This window comes from Bubalus kerabau, chromosome 9 (genome assembly GCF_029407905.1).
Source record: "Bubalus kerabau isolate K-KA32 ecotype Philippines breed swamp buffalo chromosome 9, PCC_UOA_SB_1v2, whole genome shotgun sequence".
In the NCBI taxonomy this organism is placed as follows: Eukaryota; Metazoa; Chordata; class Mammalia; order Artiodactyla; family Bovidae; genus Bubalus; species Bubalus kerabau.
In genome coordinates, this window is record NC_073632.1 from 15,346,225 (window position 1) to 15,370,971 (window position 24,747).

Below are 24,747 nucleotides of genomic sequence, written 5' to 3' on the forward strand. Positions count from 1 at the left end.
TTTTTTTTAGATTTATTTTTTAAGAACTTGTAAAAAGTAACCTTGAAGTTTATATGGAAGAACAAACAAGTGAGAAATACATCTATGTTTTGTTTTTAAAAAAAGTAATAATAAGCAACTTGATCTCAGTGCTAAAACCTACTATGGCACAATAATTAAATTGGTATTATACAGATGAAGCCTAAGCTTCCGTCAAAATAAATCCACCACATCATAAGCCCAAGTATGAGTACACATATAACAAGTAATAGATGTGGCCCCAAAATTGATGAATCAAGGAATTGTTTAATAAGTAGGACTGATAAATAACTATTTGAAAAGTAAACAGAAGTGTAAAAAAGGTAAGAATGTATTTTAACCTTTCACCTAAACAAGATAGCAATTAAATAAATTATAAACATATTTGCATATATTTTAAATGCAATATTATAAATGAAGTTAAATGATATCATATGATCACTGATAATTGGAATCCAAATAAAATGATCAAGTAATTTGACTTACAGATATAAATAATAAAATAAGAATTATATTAACAATAATGATATCACCTGTCCTTTTCTGAAACCTTATCAGAGTGTCAGAAACTCTAATAAGTGGTTTACTTGTAATATCACATTTAATCCTCTGTGACTCTCACATTACAGTCTCTGTGATTTCCAGGAGAGGGACACAGATCTTAGATTTCAGGTAACTCACTAAATTCTGTCATAATTTAAACTTTAGCCTAACTTTTTACGTTTATATAAAACACTCCTGTATGTAGCTATTTAGGTTGTTTTACTTTATTAATATTATGACACTCAGATGAACTTTTTGATGCACACACACAAACACATGTTTAAGAGAGAAATCTGCATTTAACTGTTGTATTTTAATGATTCATAGAAATGAACTACTTATTTTATTCTTTTGTGTCATATTGGTAGACTTTTATATTGATTTTTTATGTTCCTTATTACAAAGAAACATTTTAATGTACCCACCTGTTAAAGGATTTCTTCCTGCTGCCAGAATTTCTGGATGTTGGGGATGCACATTTTAAATGTTAATGAGATTTTATTAGCAGTGATAGCAAGTATTCATGTCATATTTTTGGTTTTAATAGAAATGCACCTGAGGATTGATTACTAAGGATCATTTCGTGTTATTTACTTGTTTTGGGAAAAAAAGTTATTTTTCCTTAGTTGCCTCTCTTCCTTTTTTAAAATAATATTTTTAGATATGAGCAGAAATTGGGCTTTATAAAATTGATGTGTACAATTGTTCTCCCATACAATTCTTATAATCAATATTTAATGTTCTTGCAAAGGCTTGCCTGCAAAATACCTTTCAGTTTTATTGAATAAAGTTCTAGAGCAAGTAAAAGTTAAAACACGTCAGCATTTTAGAGAAAATCAAGATTCAGTTAGAAAAAAAGAAATACAAAATATGATAACTGAGCTGTAACGTTGTAGGATGCCAAACAGATTAAGACCATTATTCAAAATGAAAAAAGAGTAAAGAAATATATATGACTCCTGAAGAACCAGAATCAGAAAGGAAGGTGACTTTACTAAGAGCAGCCAAAGCAGCAGCACTGGAAAAGGTCGAAGTAATCTTGCATGCTTCCTCAAGGAAGATATAAGAAGCAAGGTGCTAGAGATGAAGTCCCCTTAAAAACCTCCTTTAAAATTATGTTCTGAGACTTCCCTGGTTGTCCAGTGGTTAAGACTCTGTGCTTTCAATTCAGAAAGCATGGGTTACATCCCTGGTTGGGGAAGTAAGATGCCATATGCTGCACAGCATGGCCAAAAAATAAATAAAATTCTATTCCATTCTTTGCTTTAATGTTTTCCTGTATCAGAAAAAAAAAAAAGTTCTCTAAATAAATCCTGATGGGATTTTGATTAGAATAGAGTTTATTGATTAATTCATTTTTAAATATGTCAACATATTGCAATGCCTAATTTGATCATGTCTTCCTTTATTTTCTTAAATTTCCTTTCCAAAATGTATCACAGTTTGGTAAACTTTATCCCATTTTATTTTACAAAATTATATTCCTCAACATTTCTCTACTAAAATTTCTATTTGATGAATGCTGGTTTAATGGAACGCTACTAAATTTTACATGCTGACCTGATATCCAGCAACTTTTGAACTTTCTTATTCATTCTAAGAGTTTTTACATTCTCTGGGCTCATATAATGATCATCAGTTTAGTTCAGTTCAGTTCAGTTGCTCAGTCGTGTCCGACTCTTTGTGACCCCATGAATCACAGCACGCCAGGCCTCCCTGTCCATCACCATCTCCCGGAGGTTCACTCAAACTCACGTCCATCGAGTCTGTGATGCCATCCAGCCATCTCATCCTCTATCGTCCCCTTGTCTTCCTGCCCCCAATCCCTCCCAGTATCAGAGTCTTTTCCAGTGAGTCAACTGTTTATATGAGGTGGGCAAAGTACTGGAGTTTCAGCTTTAGCATCGTTAGTTCCAAAGAACACCCAGGGCTGATCTCCTTTAGGATGGACTGGTTGGATCTCCTTGGAGTCCAAGGGACTCTTCAAGAGTCTTCTCCAACACTACAGTTCAAAAGCATCAATTCTTAGGCACTCAGCTTTCTTCACAGTCCAACTCTTGCATCCATACGTGACCACTGGAAAAACCATAGCCTTGACTACATGGACCTTTGTTGGGAAAGTAATGTCTCTGCTTTTCAATATGCTATCTGCTGCTGCTGCTGCTAAGTCGCTTCAGTCGTGTCCGACTCTGTGTGTCCCCATAGACGGCAGCCTATCAGGCTCCCGCGTCCCTGGGATTCTCAAGGCAAGAACACTGGAGTGAGTTGCCATTTCCTTCTCCAATGCATGAAAGTGAAGAGTGAAGGTGAAGTCACTCAGTCGTGTCCGTCTCTTAGTGACCGCATGGACTGCAGCCCACTAGGCTCCTCCGTCCATGGGATTTTCCAGGCAAGAGTACTGGAGTGGGGTGCCATTGCCTTCTCTGAATATGCTATCTAGGTTGGTCATAAATTTTCTTCCAAGGAGTAAGCGTCTTTTAAATTTCATGGCTGCAGTCACCATCTGCAGTGATTTTGGAGCCCCCCAAAATAAAGTCTGACACTATTTCCACCTTTTCCCCATCCATTTCCCTTGAAGTGATGGGACCAGATGCCATGATCTTCATTTTCTGAATGTTGAGCTTTAAGCCAACTTTTTCACTCTCTTCTTTAACTTTCATCAAGAGGCTTTTAGTTCCTCTTCACTTTCTGCCATAAGGGTGGTGTCATCTGCATATCTGAGGTTATTGATATTTCTCCTGGCAATCTTGATTCCAGCTTGTGCTTCTTTCAGCCCAGCGTTTCTCATTATGTACTCTGCACAGAAGTTAAATAAGCAGGGTGACAATATACAGCCTTGACGTACTCCTTTTCCTATTTGGAACCAGTCTGTTGTTCCATGTCCAGTTCTAACTGTTGCTTCCTGACCTGCATACAGGTTTCTCAAGAGGCAGGTCAGGTGATCTGGTATTCCCATCTCTTTCAGAATTTTCCACAGTTTATTGTGATCTTAATATATGTTTTCTGCAGAACATGGCAGTTTTGACTCTGCTCTGTGATTCTCATACCTTTACTTTTGCCATAGTTTTGTCCTTCTGAGAGGGATCTCTAGGACAGTGTTGAACAGCAGAAGTGATACCAGGCACTCATGCATTTATTCTTACTGAATACTAGTGAAGTTATACCAGTCAGAGATGATCTTTACTTTAGATTTGTCTTCGTGAGGAAGAGAGAGAACTATCTTTCATAGACTAAGGAAGTAACTTTCTACTCCTAGTTTTTTTATGGTGCTTTTAGTCATGAATAGGCATTGCTGCTGCTGCTAAGTCACATTGTCATGTCTGACTCTGTGAGACCCCATAGATGGCAGCCTATCAGGCTCCGCCGTCCCTGAGATTCTCCAGGCAAGAACATTGGAGTGGGTTGCCATTTTCTTCTCCAGTGCGTGAAAGTGAAAAGTGAAAGTGAAGTCACTCGGTCGTGTCCAACTCTTCATGACCCCATGGGCTGCAGCCTACCAGGCTTCTCTGTCCATGGGATTTTCCAGGCAAGAGTACTGGAGTGGGGTGCCATTGCCTTCTCCAATGAATAGGCATTAAGGTTTATCAAATATATTTTCTTCATCTGTTAACTTTGATCATATCATTTATGTGATGAAATAACATTGGTAGATTTTCTAAATTTGGAGCATTATTGAAAAAAACTTTCTTGTCTATGATATATAAATATTTTAAATATATGACTGCAGTCGAAGGTTGGGTCAATGATGCTGCACAGTTCACGATGTGTTATCAGTATCAACCCCTGCAAGGTTCTTGACCTTTTTAATTCATCTTTATTTATAAGTTTGACAAGCTTATAATTTTCTTTACATGAGAAGCCTTATATCATCGTAAGATCAAGTTATAGTAGTTTCATAAATTTGGATAATATTGGATTTTTTCTATATTATGGAACAATGTGTATAAGGATTATCTGTTAGTTGAAATTTCAGAAAAATAATTTTTGCAAAATGATTCTGGATAAGACACCTATTTTTATTCTTTGGTCAATTTCGGTAATTTGTGTATTCCTAAATATTAAGAAATTTCTAGAAACATATTGTTTCACTCATGTTTTCAAATATAGTGAATATTTTAATGATAACTTATATATTTTAAAATAAAAAGTTTATATAGAGACATATCTATTTTACACTTTTATATTATATGAGCTATTATGTTATTTTTGTTCAATTTTGTTAGATATATTTTGGGTTCTACTTCAAAATACAGGAAATTATTTTTATTGACCATATCAATTGTGTTTTTTTTTGTTCTCAGGTTCTATTTCATTTAATTACTTTTTCCCTCAGTCGTTTCTCTTCCTTACATGTCTTATATTCTTTTATATCTTATTCTATTGAATGCTCAGATTATTTATTTTCAGTTTTTTATGTTTTCTATTAAATGAGTTTTTGGCTAAACCTTTTCCTGGGGTTACTGTACTAGCTGCTTCCTATGTAGTATGAACTTTTCACAGGAGTATACACATATTGAGCACTGTTTTACAGAGTCTACACCAGTTCATACACAATAGCTCTACATATAGAAATGCATGGATTTTTGGTACTGCATCACTTCTAGACCTGGAATTATGGATTGTATAGACAATTTGCCACCTAATGAACAAAAATAACATTATTTCACTTTAATGCAATTACTAAGCCGTCTTAGAAAAAGCTATTTTGAACATAATTATATACTTACTTGATTTATGTTTTGTTGATTATTTTAATGAACCATTTCCCTTAAAGACTACTGTTAACAAGTCCATGAAAGGATCCCAATCAGTAGTCATTTAAAAAAATATTTTTATTATTTCTTGTCCAACTTCTCTTTAGATATTTCACTACTAGCTACAACCACTAATCCTACTTGAACAATCTCCAAAAGAGATATATCAATAGGAAATTGTCTATAGAAAAAAGTTATAGTTTATTCATGATGCAAATATACAGTAGTGTGAGTCATAAATACATAAATCAGCCACTGATGGAGAGATCAACTTGATGAAATCTGATTAAGGAACAATAATTCATTCGTAATGCACTGGTTTATAATCCATGGTTCCCAACATAAATAACTTCTCTAGGTTTCTCATGGACACTCTGACTACACATGGTCGTATTTTCCAGTGCTGGATGAATTATATTCTCTCTAATAGTCTATATTCTCTGAAACTCTAGGCTTTCTTTAAAATAAGTGCTTTATTAAAGGTTATTTATTTTTAGCTCCTTAATTGTGTGTTTCTAGAAGCATAAATTATTTGTTTTAGTATCTTCACATCACTGATGTCAAAATAATCAATATGTTGGCCCATCTTTTAAGTTTTATGAATTAGAATAAATAACATTACAATACTGATTTAGCTATACTTTGGGAAGTTGCAACTTAAAAGATTTTCAGGGGAAAAGTTGTGCATAATCTTTCCCTTTAAAATAATAGTGTAATAAAACTTTTTGTTGAAAAAATCTGCAGTTCTTTAAATTAAAAATTATTAAACTTAAAAATGTATGTAAACTTAAAAATGCATTAAACTTATGCACATGTATGATAAAAATCATGACTGTTACATTTTGTTTGTCAAAGGTTATTTTCTAGGTTTTGACAATAAAGAAGAACTGAAATTGTAAAGTGTTAGTAGATACAGCAGTTCCACTGTGAAGCTTGGGTTACGTTTTGAGGGAGGGGTGTTCCTCCACCCTTCTGAGGTCTTTTGGCTAATCTAATAATCAGATTGACATAGATGGATTAAAGGGAGAAAAACAAATTTAATTTGTATAAATGTGGAGGCCCTATAGGTAAGGGAGCTAATGAATGCATCAGGTTGTTGATGTACCTTTTAGACGAAGAATCAAGTAGTTGTGAATATTTGATGAAACTAAGAGGTCTTCCTTGGGGTAGCAGATAAATGAAGAGGTAACACAGTTTGTTCAGACAGCTTTTGGGACCTTGAATCCCCTCTCTCTGTCAATAAGGATGCCCTCCGTCCACGGCCAAAGGTAGGGCACCTTCCCATGGGAGCTTTGTTTCCTGCTCTCATGGGAACAAAGGAGGGCCAGAGTGTTCTTTTTGTTCCAGCTGGCTCTCCTTTAATCTTGATTCAAAATAATCAATATGCCACTTTGGCACATTTGGGGGCAGCCTGTCCCGATCTGCAGCACATGTAACCTTGGACAAGAGAATCTGTATTAAAATATCATGCTTGGTGTATTTCAGAATCTCTGCCTCACACTAAAACTCCTTTTTCTAGAGAGAAAGCTGAATTTATCCTATAATACAGACAAAGCCTGTTTTATTACTCTTTTAAAATAATGTGTTTTTTACATGTTGAAGAAACCTTCACAACCCCGCATTTAGCAAGTCTGTCAGCACCGGTTTCCAATAGCATCGTCTCACTTTGCATCTTTGTTGCATATTGGTAGTTCTCATATTTCCAACATTTTTATTATTGGTTATGGCGATCTGTGATCAGTGATTCTTGTTGTTACTATGGTAATTGTTTTAGGGCGCAACAAACTGTACCCATGTAAGATGGTGAATTTAAATGATAAACATCATGCCTGTTCTGACTGCTCCACTGACTGTTTCCTGTCTCTCCCTGTCCTTGGGATACAACAATATTGTATTAGGACAATTAATCACCCTACAAGTGTTCAGTTGAAAGCAAGAGTCGCATGTCTGTCACTTTAAATCAAAAGCTAGAAATGATTCAGCTTAGTGAGGAAGATGTGTTGTAAGCCAAGACTGGCCAAGAGCGAGGCCTCTTGTGCCAAACAGCCAAGTTTTGAATGTAAAGAAAAAGTCTTAAAGGAAATTAAAAGTGCAACCCTAATGGACACACAAAGGATAAGAAAGCAAATTACCTTATTGCCGATATGAAGAAAGGTTTAGTGGTCTGGTTAGAAGATCAAATCAGCTACAACATTCCCTTAAGCCTAATCCAGAGCAAACTCTTTTTAATTCTATTAAGTCTAAAAGAGCTGAGGAAGTTGAAAAAGAAAAGTCTGAAGGTAGCAGAGGTCAGTTCCCAAGGCTGAAGGAAGGACGCCATCTCCATAACACAGAAGTGTAAGGTGAAACAGCAAGTCACCCAGGAGATCTAGCTAAGATCATACATGGAGGTGGTGACCCTAAACAACAGATTTTCCATTTAGATGAAATAGTCTCATATTGGAAGATGACGCCATCTAAAATTTTCATAGCGGGAGAAGAGAAGACACTGCCTAGCTTCAAAGAACAGGCTGACTCTCGTGTCAGGGGCTAATGCAGCTGGTATTTTAAGTTGAAGCCAGTGTTCACTCACCAATTCTGAGAATCCTGGGGCCCTTGAGAACTATGCCAAGTCTACTCTGCCTGAACTCTGTTAATGTAACAAGTCTTCATGACAACACATCTGTTTACAACGTGGATTACTGAATATTTTAAGGCCACTGCTGAGACCTACTGCCCAGGAAAAAGATTCCTTTCAAAATGTTGCTGCTCATTGACAATGTACCTGGTCCCCAAAGAGCTCCAATGGAGATGGATGAGAAGAATGTTTTCATGCTTGGAAACACAACATCTATTCTATAGCCCATGGATCAAGGAGTCATTTTGACTTTCAGAGTATATTAAATAATGCATGATTAAGGCTATAGCTACCTTAGACAGTGATTCCTGTAATATATTTGGGTAAAATCAATTGAAAACATTCTGGAAAGGATTCACCATTCTAGGTGCCATTAAAAAACATTTGTGATTCACAGGAAGAGGTCCAAATATCAACATTAACAGGGACTTCAGATTGATTTCAATCCTCATGGATGACTCCCCTCATGGATGAGGGGTCCGACGCTTCATGGAGGAAGTCACTGAAGGTGTCATGGAAATGGAAAAAAAAACAGAGTTAGAAGTGGAGCCTGAGGTGTTGACTGAATTGCTGCAATTTCATGGTAAAACTTTAACATTTGAGCAGTTGCTTCTTATGGATGAGCACAGAAAATGATTCCTAGTGAAGATGCTGTAAAGATTGCTGAAATGACAGCAAAGAATTTAGAATATTGCATCAATTTAGTTGATAAAGCATTGCCAGGGTTTGAGAGGATTGACTTCAAGGAACTTCTCCTGTATGTAAAATGCTATCAAACAGCACTGTTTGCTACAGAGAAATCATTCCTGAAAGGAAAAGATGCCGCAAACTTCATCACTGTCTCAGTTTAAGGAATTGTTGCAGCCATCCCACCATTCAGCAGCCAGCCACCCTGATTGGTCAGCAGTCATCAACCTCAGGGCAAGACCCTGTGCCAGCAACAAGATTGCAACTTGGTGAAGGCTCAGATGATGGTTAGCATTTTTTAGCAATAAAATACTTTAACATTCAGTATGCACATCGTCTTTCAGACATAATGCACACTCAGTAGACTACAGCATAATGTAAGCGTAAGTTTTATATGCACTGGGAAACCAAAAAGTCACTGTGATTCACATTATTGCAATATCCACCTTATTGCAGTAGTGAGGAGCCACGCCCCCAGTATCGGTAAGGTGTGCTTTTTCCCTTTGGCATGTCGCTGAATATCCCGGTGTCACCATGGGCCACCAGCCCGCCCGATGTTACCAGTATTGTAAGAACAAGTTGTACCCAAAGTCCGGCTTCTGCCGAGGTGTCCCAGATGCTGAGATCCGCATCTTCAACTTGGGGTATAAGAAGGCCGAAGTGGATGAGCTCCCACTCTGTGGCCCACAGCGTCAGATGCGCATGAGCAGCTCTCCTCTGATGCCCTAGAGGCTGCCCTTATCTGTGACAACAGTACATGGAGAAAAGTGGTGGTAAAGACGGTTTTCACATCCGACTGTGGCTCCACCCCTTCCAAGTTATTGGCATCAACAGGATGTTGCCTTGTGCTGGAGCTGATAGACTCCAGACAGATATGCGCAGTGCCTTTGGAAAACCCCAGGGCACAGTGGCCAGGGTCCACATTGCCCAAGTGATGATGCCCGACTGCACCAGGCTGCAGAACAAAGAGCATGTGATCCAAGCCCTCTTCCCGGCCGAGTTCAAGTTCCCGGGGCGCCAGAAGATCTCCATCTTCTGGGGATTTACTCAGTTTAATGCAGATGAATTTGAAAACATGGTGGCAGAAAAGCTGCTCCTCCTGGTTGGCTGTGGGGTCAGATACATCTCTAATCGTGGTCCCCTGGACAGATGCGGGCCCTGCACGCAGGAGAGCATCAGCGCTGTCCCCTCCATAATCATGCTCACCAATAAATGCTGTTTGGAAAATACATTTTCCAAAAAAAAAATGTATACATACATTTCAAACATTGAAATAGCATTTCAAACATTGTTATCAGAACTTCATTTCCTAAACACTGCAAGAAAAAAATACTGTTATGTGTTATTTGTTTTCATAAAATTTAGAACTTAATTTTGAATATTTAATATTTTCAAGAAAAATAAACTGAGATTATACTAGATCAAAATTCATATCAATATATTTCAAATGTATTATGAACCTCCATGTTAGAGTACTTAGTGTAGATTGAAATGTCTTTTATAAGCTTAATTATGCCATATATCGAGTGAATTTGTTTTGCAGCCACCCCACCCTTCAGCAGCCAACCACCCTGATTGGTCAGCAGTCATCAACCTCAGGGCAAGACCTTGCTCCAGCAAAAGATTGCAACTTGGTGAAGGCTCAGATGATGGTTAGCATTTTTTAGCAATAAAATACTTTAACATTCGTATGCACATCATCTTTCAGACATGATGCACACTTAATAGACTACAGCATAATGTAGGGTTAGGGTTAGGGATATATATATATATATATATATAGTGTGCTATATAGAAGAATGAGTAAACATTTACCAAATAGACAAGAAAAGACAGACTTTGCAAAAAGGCTGTCTTTATTATGATATTTGCTTTATTGTGGTGGTCAAGAACTGAGCCTGCACTGAATCTCTAAGGTATGCCTGTATTTCAGTTTATTTCTTAGCGGCTGTGTGTAAATCTCCTTTAGATTAGAGAAGATGAAGAAGAAAGATGTGTATTCATTGTCAAAACTTAAAAAGCATTTATTCAAATAAAATATCTACAAAGCACAAATGTCAATTTTTTGTTCCTATTCTGAATGCAACCCTTTGTTTATAAAACAAATTCACTTGATATATGGCATAATTAAACTTATAAAAGACATTTCAATCTACATTAAGTACTCTAACATGGAGGTTCATAATACATTTGAAATATATTGATGTGAATTTTGATCTAGTATAATCTCAGTTTATTGTTCTTGAAAGTATTAAATATTCAAAATTAAGTTCTAAATTTTATGAAAACAAATAACACATAACAGTATTTTTTTCTTGCAGTGTTTAGGAAATGAAGTTCTGATAACAATGTTTGAAATAGATTTTATTAAATAAATATAAAAGTATAGCTATCCATCAGGTAAGAAGTAATTTCTAAACTCTGTGTATTCTAAGTCTGGTTGGGGGAAGCTGAGAATTCACCCTTGAGAAAATGCCTAACATTTTTAATGACTTCCTATTGAAATTAACTGAAGCTCATTCATTAAAAATATGGCATGGCATTTCTTTGTGCATTCAGTATTTTGAATTACTCTGGCTGTCTTCATTGTGAACAGACAACTACTGTCTTTATCATCCTAATAGAATGAGAAAAAGAAATCTGCATATTTTGTTTTCTGCTGTTTTATACACAAACCTCAGTAATTGGATTCTGAGACTTCATTCTCATTTTTATCCCAGGGCTCTTATTGATTCTTTGGCCAGTAAGACAGGCACTCTGGAAGGAATACATTAAGGGAACAGCAACACTCACTGTCTGATAAGTGGTTGCTAGAATCACTGATATTGTATCACTTTGGTGATGCATGTCTCTGTCTCAGGTTCTAAGGTTGGGAGTGTGTAGACCCTCCTCTAATCACTCTACGTGTTATCTTTTGCCTTTCTGCCTCTCATTAGCATCTGCAATATAGAATGTGTGCCAGGAAAAAAAAAAAAAAAAGAACTAAAATTTTGATAGAACAATTGGCAAACTTTGTATATATTTTTTTACTTGATTCATAATTGCTAATACCACACGCATAAGCAATCTAGATGGAATAAGTAATTGTTTTCTCTGTGAGAGAACCTGTTACTCAGATGGGCTGTTGGTAATTGACAAGGAAGACTCATGTTTTAACTCCTGACAACCCAATATATTGGGACAAAGGCACAAATGGCTCTTTTTAAAATGGGGGACACAGGGGTCGAAAGGCTTATTGCTCCAAAGAATTACAGAAGAAACTGCTTACCATTAACTACGAAATATGGTGCTATTTGCTACATTTGGATAAGAGTGGATATGCGTCTCTCATCTATCCATGATTTCATGTGCTACTGCTGACTGATTTATCAAGGCAGTGTGTCTGGGGTGTAAAATGATACCACAAGTTCCCTGAGCTTTTCTGTTACTCAGACTTGCCCTCCTTGTTTTTCAAAAAGAATTTTGTTTTGGTCATTATTCACCTTAGTTTCTCAGAATTAACATGTATTTGAAGATTATTCTAATGAAAATTCAGAAGACATTGGTTTATTTCTATGATATTGAACACATCAAATTTATGTAAATAGCTCAGAATTTTTTTAAAAATGCAAAGAAATTTCTCCTCTATAAAATAAAAAAAATAAATTCAAGTTTGAAAAATGCCATAATAACCTTGTGTAGACTATAATTCAAATAGTTTAAATTAGGGTTGAAGATGTTGAAAGAAACATGTATAATATGAAAGTATTAATTTTACCATAAGAGTAAGTGAGGCAATGAAGTTGATAGTTTGAATTCTAAGAATCGAGTGACATAGACTACCAAGCAGCTTTTTAAAAAAGGCCCTCAAAGGGAGCAGCTATTAATTCATTTCTGGTTGGTGAATATATGATATATATGAATATAATATGAGTATTTAATTAAAATTGTTTTGAATTATAAATAATCCTATCTTCATAAAATTATAGAACATCTTTAGAAAAAGAGTAAAATTTATTCACACCATTTTGAAACTATAATGTAACATTATTCTTTGGGTCTCATTTTATTATAACTAGAAAAGTACTTACCAAATATCACCAACCTGTTAGTTGCTAATAAGAGAAAACTGAGTTCAGAGAAGTTGAGATGACATGTGAGCCTACTGCTGGAACCTGCATGCTGTGACCCCTGAGGATGGGTATGGGGTGGGGGCCTTGGGGGTCTTTCCTGGAGGCAGAGACGCCCAGCTTCATATCCTTGACTCATTGCTTTTACACTGGGGACTTCATTCAGCAAACATTTTTGCACGACTTCCTTATTAGGCACTGAAAAGCTGATTGCCCCTGTTGGAGGTCATCTTACCATTGCTATGCATTTGGAGAGGTGATCCTTGCGGTTTGGCTGGAACAGCACATTTCTTTCTCTTAGTCCACAGATGCCGAGTGAAAGCTCTTTTACATTGATCAAGTGAAGAACATGGCCATGAGCAGATTGTAATGAATTATCTTAAATATTTAACTTATACTTTTGCTATGTAAACTTTTACTTTAATTATCGAACTGTTTCAGTTTCCACATGTCAGATTTTGGTGACTTCAAAAACAGAATAAGCAAAGTGTGGAAAATATTTTTCCTTAAGGGATTGAAAAGTGAACAGTCATAAAAATCAAATAACCAAGGTCTGTGTATGATTTGATTGAATTCACCATTTATTGAACATCTATAACATGCTAAGACCATGCTGAGTATTGATGGATATATAAGTAAGACATGTGCCTATGCTTATATGTAGATTACATTCTGAACATTTATTTAAATCATTAGAATGAATGATTTAAGTAAATGATTCATTTAAAAAGATTTAACTCAAAAATGGTCTGTATAAAGGTCCATATAATCAAAGCTATGGTTTTTCCAGTGGTCATGTATGGATGTGAGAGTTGGACCATAAAGAAGGCTGAGTGCTGAAGAATTGATACTTTTGAACTGTGATGTTGGAGAAGACTCTTGAGAGTCCCTTGGACTGCAAGGAGATCCAACCAGTCCATCCTAAAGGAAATCAATCCTGAATATGCCTTGGAAGGACGATGCTGAAGCTGAAGCTCCAATACTTTGGTCACCTGATCCGAAGAGCCAACTCATTGGAAAAGGTCCTGATGCTGGGGAAGATAGAAGGCAGGAGGAGAAAGGGATGACAGAGGATGAGATGGTTGGATGGCATCACTGATTCAACAGACATGAGTTTGAGCAAGCTTCGGGAGATGGTGAAGGACAGGGAAGCCTGGCGTGCTGCAGCCCATGAGGTTGCAAAGAGTCAGACATAACTGAGCGACTGAACAACAACTCAAAAAATAAAGAGATTTGTCATATATTTAAAGAGATTTAAATACAGCAGGTATTGTATTTTAATGCCTCTTGTGATAATAGCCATGTGCATCCATTCATCCAGAAAGTGTTGAGTGCCTACACTGGGTCCGAGTTCTGAGAATACAACAGTGAATGAAACAAAGTACAGGGACCTTACATTCTAACAAGGAGAGACAGATGAGGAGCAAGTAAACAGATTATTCATATCATGTAGTTTCCAGTGCCATGAAGAGAAATTTAATAGCAAAAGGAGATGGAGATGGTGCGCTCTTGGTGTGCTTGCCTAGGTAACATATGTAGGGAAGGGGTCTCCAAGCCCTTCAGCATCTGACTGGCAGGCAAAGGGAAGGTTGAAGTACAGAAAAAAGTAAATGGAACTTGAAAGAGAAGAGGTTGTTTTGCAGGCACCGTGAATCAGATTGCCTGGGATCCTAAGTGCTTGGGAATGGAGTGTGGCCCTTCCGAGGGCCTGGAAAGTCGCTAACAGCTCTGCTTTTGCTCGCTTCTATTCATAAGTGGAGGGTTCCTGTGAGGAGAGCTCTACCAGGAAATGGAAAGTGTTCCATTTCACTTTGTGGGAGAAGTTAGAGCTGTGAAAGCCCACTGAGGTAGATCGGTTAGGAGGGTGTAGTGGCTCCCCAGGCAGTTGAGCAGTAAGGCCATCACGGAGAGCGCTGAAACTGAGAGTCTCGCGTCTGGATGTGTGCACAAGGGCACCGGAAGTGCTTCTGAGGTTTTGAGCCTGAACACAGGAAGGGGTTGTGAAACCATCAAGGGACTTTTGGAAAGTGGACACCGGAGCAGGTTTCTGGAAACGTGACAGATCATTTTCAGTGCAGATTTTTGAGGTAGTGATATGGCTCTTAACTTGAGGTACCCAGGAATCCCATGCAATTATGGGCTGGATTTTGTGAGAAAGTGTGGAATTCAGGATGCACATTTGGAGTTGAAGATGCTCAGCATAAAAAGAAATAGCTGGGACATGTGATTAAAAAAAAAAGAACAAAAGTGACAGTAATGATTTACCATACAAGTAATCAATTCTGAGAGAAGCTAGTCTGTCAATTACTCTAATGGGAAAAGTCAAGACATTTAAAATATTAGAATAAAACTAAGGCAGCTCAGGATAGTGTAGGCAAAGATAGCCCTATATTAGTTAGTAATTGTAATTACAGCCAAGACATAAGTAGCTATTTGTAGTTTATTAAAATTTGCATAAATTATCTCATTCTTTCCACAGTAGCAAGCTGTGGGTTCAGTATGACTTCTCATTTACCTGAGAAGGAAATTGAGGTTTGAAGAAATGGACCAATTTTCCCAAAGTTTCCCAGTTCATATGTGGTGGAGTTAGGACTTGTCCTCACACAATTGATGTCATCCTAAACATTGCCAGCTTCCTGAATTAGAACATATCAGCTAAACCAATACCAACCTGTCCAGTTCACAAACCTTGATAGAAGCCAGTATTAGCTCATAGTGAGGTAGCTTATTTCATTGGTGTGTTCATTCATTCAACAAGCATTTGTTGAATATCCATGCTTTGGGCAGTGTACTAACTCTGGAGGTTTGAAAGCGTGTAAGATAGAAAGATAGAAATTAATCCTTTCCTGGTCTGCTTGGTGTTCAGTGAAATGTTCCGAGGAGTAAACAGGCAGTTATAAGGACTGTGTGGTCAGTTCTTTCCTGGAAAGTCCATGGTGCTTGTGAGAACTCATGAATAACCTGGAGCCCAGATTCGGAGGGTCAGGGAAGATTTCTCATGGAAGGGGATATTGTTATAGAGCCAAATTTGGGTCCACTCTCCCGTGCACAATAAAGCCAGTCTACTGACACCGGGTTGTAGTGAAGAAAGTGTGGCATTTATTGCAGGCACCCAGCAAGGAGAACAGACAGCTAGTTCTCCAAACACCTGGATTCCCAGTTGGGCTTCCAGGAAGCATTTTAAAGGCCAAGTGAGGGAAGGGGTTGCAGGATATATATGATCTGCTCATGCCCAGCTGATGGTTGGTTGATGGTGAGGTAACAGAGTGGGGTCACAGGGGTTAACATCATCAGTCCTCAGGCTCTAACAAGTATGGGGGCTACATGCTCCTGGTCAAGAAATTAAGTTCTTCTGTTTGGTGGGGCTGTTCGCATTTGTAAAACTTCTCAGAGGTGGGCACCAGACACTTTCATCTGTTTATTTGATAGAGGAGCTAAAGCAGGAGTTATGGGGGAGGAATCTGTCCTGGGAAGGCTCTGTGGGGTCCTGCTGGGTTAGACAGTGTCTAACCAGTGTCTTGTGGGCTGCCGTCTATGGGGTCACACAGTCGGACGCGACTGAAGCGACTTAGCAGCAGCAGCAGCAGCAGCAACCAGTGTCTTGGACAGCTGAGACCAGAAGTGTGATATGACGAGTTGGGTTTATTAAAGAAGCAGCAAGACATAAAGATGGGGAAGCCTAAGAGGGCTTAGGAACCTAAAGGGTTGGATGGTGAGCTGTCCACATGTGAACTCAAAGAAATAAGAAGGGAAGACAAAGTGGTGCCTTGACACCTAAACTACAGGTAAATTTATAAAACTGTATGTGATGGATTCTCTCTAAAGAGAACTGAATGGTGTCTAATACATTTCAGGTTTCTTTTTTTCTTTTTTTTTTTAAGTTTGTGAAGCCTATTGTTAAATTTTAACTTTTCTGGAAAATGACCTTGTATGAAATAAGGTATTCCTGAATAAGCAAGGTGTCCCTGTGATACCTTGTATTATCATCTGCTAAGTCATAGGTCATAAAAAAGTAACCGAAGAAAGGGAACAGGACGAGAATTGGATTCAGAATTGTAATGATCTGCCTCTGTATTTTAATGCCTTTTTACAGCAGACCAATGTTGAACCTTCTGCTTTGTCACATTTCCTTTTTCTTGCCGGGTGGGGAGGCTGTAAAATCACTGAAGTTTTGATTAAACATCCTTGGTGTCAGTATTCTCAGGATCCCTTCCTGGAATAGGTGAATTTAGCTGTAACAGCCTCAGATGGAATTAATTTCCCCCAATTTTGCTTTTGTAGTTATTTTGTAGCAGGTTTTCGGATGCTTTTAATTACAGGAAAAGGATTATGGAGACAGGACATGCAGTGGAATGTGGCCTTTTAACGTTGATTGCTATTTTCTTTTCCAATGATTATTCTGTTCAGAAAAAGGTCATGCTTCCAGGACACATTTGTTTCTCAGAAACGTTTCTGAAGATGTGAAATATAATAGGCATCCTGGGAATGTATCCCAATTGGCTCCCCAAATATGTTGTTTTGAAACATTTTTCACTCACGTGAAAGTTACGACAGCAACATTTTATCAACAAGTGTATTTATCATAGCAGTAAACACAATTCTAGCAGAAACCTGTTCAGGATTCAACAAATATATTCAGGCCCCTAAGCAAAATCCTGCTCTATAAATATGCCCTCCTCTTGTAAGGTTTTGGGAAGAGAAGTTCTGGAAAGGAGCATTTTTTTTTTGTAGGCAAGAGACATTTCAGTTTTTTAAGAGAGTAATTGGGCAGGAGACAGGGAAGTCTAGGGGGTGGGAAAGAAAGGCTCATGACTAACACGGCCTTGCCTGTAAAGCAGGACTAAGAACTTTTCTTATGAGGATTAAATGAGATAAATCCCACAAACCCTTATTCATGCCTCTCACAAGCTAATTGCTCAGGGGGAAGAAAAAAATTTTTTTTTTTTTTTTGCCTTCCTTCATCCATTTAAGCTCCAGCCTGCATTTTCTAGTGGCTTCTGACGTGGGGTGGGGGAGGGGGTTGAGGGAAGAGCAATAGGAGCCGAAAACAGTGGGGACTGGCGGGGCTTTCGTGCCTTTCTGCATGTGTGTGACCTAAGGGGACACTACCCCGCTCCTGGGGCACAGACTGAGGCCGACCCTGCACCTCACAGGCTGTTTATGAGCCCTGGCCGCCGCAGGCCCCTGGAGATGGCCACGGGGCGTGCTGGCCGACAGTGCCTGCCTTCCAGAAGCAGCAGTGAGTGTAAGGCCGGGCCTGCGGTCCTCTGCACACGTGTCCTCCGGACGGTGGCAGGAAGCCCCTGAACCTCATCCTCATCCTCGGGCCCGAGATTAAACGACTTACTGTGTGTAAAGTACTCAGGACAGTTGCTGCCATGATGTGGGAACCGTTTCAAATAAAATAACAGTCACTGATCAAGGCTTGTCCCTGATGTCATCCATGATGGCAAAGATAGCAAGGCTCCTTTCTGTGCATCTCCTTGCTTTTTATCCACCCTGGTCACGGATTTCTCTCCTTAAGACACCGCTAATTATGACATAAACTTGGGGAGCTTCCTCTTCTGTTAACCTTAGTTCATTTTGAGCTAAGGCACCCTGGCTGCCAAAATAATTTTTTTTTTCTTTTCTTCTTTTCCTTAAAAGAAACATCTAGCTGATTTATTATAAAAATGTTTTATTCATATAGCATTTATTTAATAATAGATTGAGTTTTTTTTTTTTTTTTTTTTTTAGTGGTGTGATAAATAAGAATCTGGAAATCAGGGTGGAATTGTAATGTCACTCCAGCATGACTGAAGCTCCCTTACATGCTTTAGTACATGGTGAGCACAGGTTCAGTTAGGAGCCAGATGTTGGGCCAAACACAGACTCTGTTACCTTGATAGCTTATGCTTATCACACTACCTGCATTTATTGGCCATTTCACTGCTAATAGTCCCTCAATTTTAATTGGATACAAAAAATAAGGAGGTGAGGGACTAAGAAATGCCACTTTATTCCTGGCCATAAAATCTAATAAGAGCCTTAGTGCAAAAAGTCCTGGTATAAACAAAAAAATGCTTTGCAAAATTAAGTCAGTGCTGCTCTTCTTAACCCTCTACTACAAATAACTGAGAAGGGGTTAAATGTAATGATTTTTGAAAGTAGGCTGTAGTTTCACCTGCCTGGAGTGGCTGACAAATAGATGACAGATGGGAACGCAAGCCATGGATGGAGTGGTTGACCTTTCTGGCTTCTTTTAAGCCCTTGATTCCAGAATTTGAATGCATAGATTCACATGCATTTATTCAGAAATATGTGCACCCAGACTACTTTCTGCTAAATGCAGACTCCCACTCTTAAACATTGGAGAGAGAAAGAAGCCTGTTAACTGACATTTGCAATTTCAGGATGGCACCGTGTGGGAGAAGGAACTGCCAATCATTTCTGCCAACATCACTCTGGAGGGGAGTCTAAAGGAAGCTAGCTTGGTCCAATTAAAAGAAGCAGTTATGAATAATGAAAAGTAAACAAATCTAAGGAAAATGATACTGCTGATTATAATGGCTCCTCACAATGAAAGGCTGGAGTCTGTTGGGTAGCACTTTTGTTTCCAAAGCTATTCATCTACTTTGATTTTATTGAAGATTTTTATAGGAAATAATCAAAAAGAAATCATTAAGCTTCATTTCATAACTAAGTAAAACTCACAGTAGTGGAAAAATTAAAAGCTCTCTACAGAGCCTTAATTAGGTCAATTTTCTACAGGGCCTTTGGGTTAGGAAAAATATATAAAATGTTACATTGTGACCCATTTAGCTACTTGATTATAGATAATCTTTCCAAACAGCCAGCAGACCTACATTTTCTTTTGTTAAGATTGAATCTTTAGTATGTGAAATTTGCTTTTGTGATATGATGTAATTCAATTGTCGTAAATGTAGGCTTTGATAAGCTTTGTTTTAATGCCTTCTGTATGTGCAGGGCAAATTAAACCATGTACTGTAATGGTGCACAAAAGTGTGTGTTGTCTCCAAAAACATAGTGGTAGAGTACTTTTACCATTGCTCATAGAATTTGTGTTAAATTAATTAGCTTTAGTTCACTTGTGCAATGATGCAAAAAACAAGTATCTGTAGAAATTAACATTTTGGTTGTTAATAACCTAAACAGAGAAATATGCCTGACTCAAAGTTCTGGGAGAAATATAAAAATACTTCTTTTTCCAAACAATTTCCCTCTCTAAATATCTCTACACTTGGATCTTACAAGATAAATGTATATTAGGAAACGAAAGTACAAACTTATATTACCTACCACTGATAAACAATAAATAAATAATCCATGATAAGAGGCACAAGATCAAGGGAAAAGTGTTTCTGGACATGTGAAAAAATGGTGGCAAATGGCTACAAAAAGGAAACACAAGCTTCTTTAATACTGGAAAGCTGCTGGTGGGACCAAAAGGAATAGGAAACAATTAAATAATCTCTTCTGGAAGTAAGAAAAGGACTAAAGATAAGCATGATATGTTAACACCGATCCACAGAAAAGATTTCGAACCATCTGTCACAGGGGTTTACAGCTGACTTCAAGCTAAGAGTAGATGAAGATCCAGAAGACTCATGCACAGAAATGGATAATAGTTTGCTTCAAAAATACCCAATTGGTTTTGCCAAATATCAAAACTAATACAATTATGTAAAGTTTAAAAATAAAATAAAATTAAAAAAAAAAAAAAGAAAATGAAAAAACAAAAACAAAAACACCCAATTGGAAGCTGAGGCTAAACATTGATTTAGCTGATGTCCATAGCATCCTGAAAAATGCTATCTTGATAAACAGGGTAATGCCAGACCACCTGGATCCAGTCAGCTTAGCATATCGTGAAAGCAACGCACCCAGAGAGCCTGTCGGGTCCAGTGCCATGTTCAGTTTCTGCAGGTAGAGGCTGCAAGCGTGAGCCTGCCCATTCTTATCTGTGGAGCTGGCCCTTTAGCCTGTCATGGACATCACATCAGGCATTCTGAAGTAGATGCTATTTCATTAGCATCACTTACTGCCAGAGAGTGACACGGTCTTGGAGCAGAGCCAGGCTTCTGGCACGAGAGACGCGTTCGATTCTGGACTGGATTCCCCAGGAATGGATGCGAACTGTCTTGTGCGGTGCTTGGTAAAGGTTGCTGTGAGAGACACATGGAAAGGTTTCATTCACCCATGTGGCTGGGTAAAACTAGATTTTTTAAAGAATCCCTTTATCACCACAGAAAGACAATTCCTTGCTGCTTGCTCATACGTGTGCTGGCGTTCTAACTTAGCGCTATGCAATATGTCGTCATAACACTTTCCAAATGAAAAAGTTGAACCACTTTGTAGCTATGAAGCAGAGGCATATTTAGGATACTAACCAAATCCAGATAGTGACTGTAACCTCATACTTGAACGTATTCTATGTTTCGTGGGTTTTGTTTTCAACTCTGTGTCATGTTCCAGAAGTTTAGGTTAGTCATCAAAATATTTTTAATTTGGGGAATTCGCATGGTTTGCTTTTGTATTTTTACAGATCACTTGTGATGAGTTTGTACAAAACACCTACACTTCATTTTGTACTGAACCAACCTGTATACTTGTCAGTATTTCCCATCACAGAAAATACCAGAATCGCATACTTCTGTATCCAGAATACAACCACCACTACCATCACCCCCACCCCCTTTTCCCTGATGCGGGACTGCCATCTGGTGGAACACAGAAGGCACTTCTGGTTTGGACTTTGTCAAAACTGTGTGATCATGATTGCTCAGGTTTCCAAAGAAAGAAAGAAGGAACCTGAAGTCACTCAGTGGTGTCTGACTCATTGTGACCCCATGGACTGTAACCTACCAGGCTCCTCCGTCCATGGGATTTTCCAGTTAAGAGTACTATAGTGGGTTGCCATTTTCTTCTCCAGGGCATCTTCCCCACCCAGGGATCGAACCCTGGTCTCCCGCATTGTAGGCAGACGCTTTACCGTCTGAACCACCAGGCAAGTCTTAAGGACTGGCATAAAAAATGGGAGCCTTCCAATGTAGGTGAGCCTGCAGTGAAGAAAGGAGACAGTGGTACAGATGAAAGCAGCTGAAACTATCTCTGAGGGCCTCAGTGGCTATGGTGGGGGCGTGGGGACTAGTGAGAAGAGATCACATGCTCAACTTTACTACCAAGATTTTTAAAAATTTTTGTATATTGATCCACACACAGTGCATGTGTATGCACATTATATATGTGTTTGTGTGTTCGACAAGGCAAAGGCAATCCCAGTAGAAGCAAAGCGTGCTTAAAGCCAGATAAAGCAAAGTTACCTACTCCCTTTTCCCTTCCCACAAACATGCACTGCCCCCGCCCCCCACCAAGGCCCACTCCTTGGAATCCCCACATTGGCCATGTGATGCTGCCTGAGCAATAGAGGGTCTCTGAAGCCGTGGAGGGTTCCCTTCTAGATGTGCATCCCACTGACTCTCAGGGATAATGTAGACATTGCACAAGAATTGTACTGACACATGGTGGAGGGCCAGGGGAGGGAATCCTCGACAGCACGCGGCACACCTATCTTACACTAAAATCAGGATCTCTCATGAGGGTGGAGAAAGCGGAGACAGGGCCCAGGTATTTCTGAATAATAGGTGTACTTCCTACTGCCTAGTTTTCAGGAAGCAAAAGGCATCTTGTGTGCCAAGCACTGTAACAGATACATCTGAGCTAATCACAGATACTAAACATAGAGTACTTGAGATAAGAACGTTCCCAGCCAGACCCAGCCAGACGGCAGCAACGATGCTGGATGTGGTGAACCCTCTGCAACTCTGTATCTGAGGAAGGGGATGAGAGGGAAACTGCTGGCTTCTCACTCTCCCTGCTTCTTGCCCAAGCTGTGCTGTGTGGGAAAGTAACATTTGGAAGGAGATAAAGCCCCAGGACAGACACTTTCATATCCTGTAGAGCAGTTTTCCCGAAGAGTATGGTTGTTTCTTTGAAAGTAATGTCTTTGAGGTTGAAGTGTTTCATTGTACAAAGAAAAGGATGCTGTAGCTTTTTCATCTGGAGGAAAGTCAGGATGGTTGTAAGAAATCACGTCACCATGTTCCCCATCGGAGCCGGACTCCAGGCATCCTTCCCAGTGACTGCGGGCATCTCTGGACCCAGGGCGGACCCTCCCTAAGATTCTGTCCCCAAACATCCACATGGTTGAGAATGGAGCGGTGCTATTTGTCCAGACATTTTCTTTTCCTAGGCCTCAAACAAACCTTCCGTATGAACCAAGAGGTAAATATCAGTGGGAAATGGTCAGAGCCTCACGTTTGATTGATAGGTTGGTGGTCTGTTTGACATTTTGAGAAGTGAGTTAGGGTATTTGGTGACTAGTTGTCCTTGGTTGTTCCTGGGGGAAGTGAGTAAACTTCAAACACAGGAGTTTAAATTACTTGAACCCCATGGCCAACTGAAGGATGGTTCATTAAAGAAGGTAGGATGTCTCCCGAATGATAAAAGACCTAAGGAGGAAAATGTGACAAAGTACCACGCTTAATGACTTGATCGTATGTGTTTGTGGAGTGATTAGAAAAATGCATAAGTAGCTTGGTTGTGTAGCAGAGTAGGAACTGTATTTCTAATTTCATCCAGATAGTCCTTTTAAGGCTGCAAACTTTGCACTTCAGATTTTAATGGATTTTTTCTTGTGTGATACATTCCCCTTGGCATACAAAGAAGCTTAAAACACACACACACACACACACACAAACTTTTTATTTTGAATTAAATAGTTTTGGTTTTAAAAGAAGCTTTAAAAATAGTGCAGAGTTCCAAGCTCCTTTAGTGATGACGTCTTATATAATCAGAATATATTACCAACACAAGGACAGTGACATTGGGGCACTACCATTAACTACCGACTTCATTTAGATTTCAGATGTATGCAGTTTAAAAAACATTATTTAGCATGTCTTAATGATTGTTATTTAAATTATTTTATTGTGTTTCAGATAGCTGCTTAAACTAATATACCTTGGTTCAGAACTCAAAGCTTTGCTTGAAAATTGGACTTCCTGAGCAAATCTTTCCTATCTGCATTTATGTTTTGCCTTTGTTTTTGTGTTGTTCTCAAGTAAGCAGATACTGTAACCTGACATTGCATGAATTCTTGTGGAGTTTAATGAGATTGCTCATCTGCAAAATTAAGACTTGGAGCAAATCTCTAAGGTGGCTGTCTTCCAAATAATTCCTTGTCTTCCGCAAAACCATGATTTTCACTGTTTCTATCAGTGTCTTCTGACTTATGAGCTCATAGGAGTTCTGCTATGCCAAACGCAGTTATCTCTTGGACTTCGTCCTCCCCTTTATTCAACTGTGCAAATTCTAAGCATGATGTCATTGGAAGCCATCAGTATCATTTGGAACATTGCCGCTATAGATCAGTGAAGCTAAGCTTTTCCTTTGCAACTGAAAATATCATGAGCAAAATGTTACATTTGTGCAACGATTGATAGTTTCAAAATACTTTCATGGGCAGCATTTTCCTGGATCCCACACAAGGACCTTGTGAAATAGGCTGAGTAAATATTTTATTATTTCCACTTAAGCTTTGTGGGCCCCTGAGACTAAATATCAGATCCATTCAGGAAAAAAACAAGAAAAAAAACTGGGTTCAGCCAGGAAGACATATATGTGCCAGATAAATCAATAGAGGAAATTTAATATGGAGCATTTAAAATAGGATGGCTAAAATTAGATGGGAGAGCAACAAGAACATGAGGGGAAAGCGAAGCAAACAGGTTGGCAGGCACCAGACACTGTCTGCCCTCCCTGCAGTGGCTAAAAGCCGAGATGGGGTGGCTGGTCCCAGGAAGCAGAGGTACTTTGTTAGACCATTGTCTTCCACCAGCCAAGATTGCTGCTGTGCTCAGTCGTTCCATTGTGTCTGAATCTTTGCAGATCCTATAGACCGCAGCCCACTAAGCTCCTCTGTTCATGGAATTTTTCAGGCAAGAATACTGGAGTAGGT

At 38.7% G+C, this 24,747-nt stretch overlaps 1 protein-coding gene and 1 pseudogene across 4 annotated transcripts in view; both read left to right on the plus strand.

Moving 5' to 3' along the window:
• ADGRB3 (adhesion G protein-coupled receptor B3) overlaps positions 1–24,747 on the plus strand; it is an 884,916-nt gene that overhangs the window by 159,076 nt on the left and 701,093 nt on the right. The gene's annotated exons all lie outside the window — the stretch shown is intronic.
• The window catches only part of LOC129619516 (60S ribosomal protein L10-like), a 33,402-nt pseudogene continuing 17,808 nt past the window's right edge, over positions 9,154–24,747 (plus strand).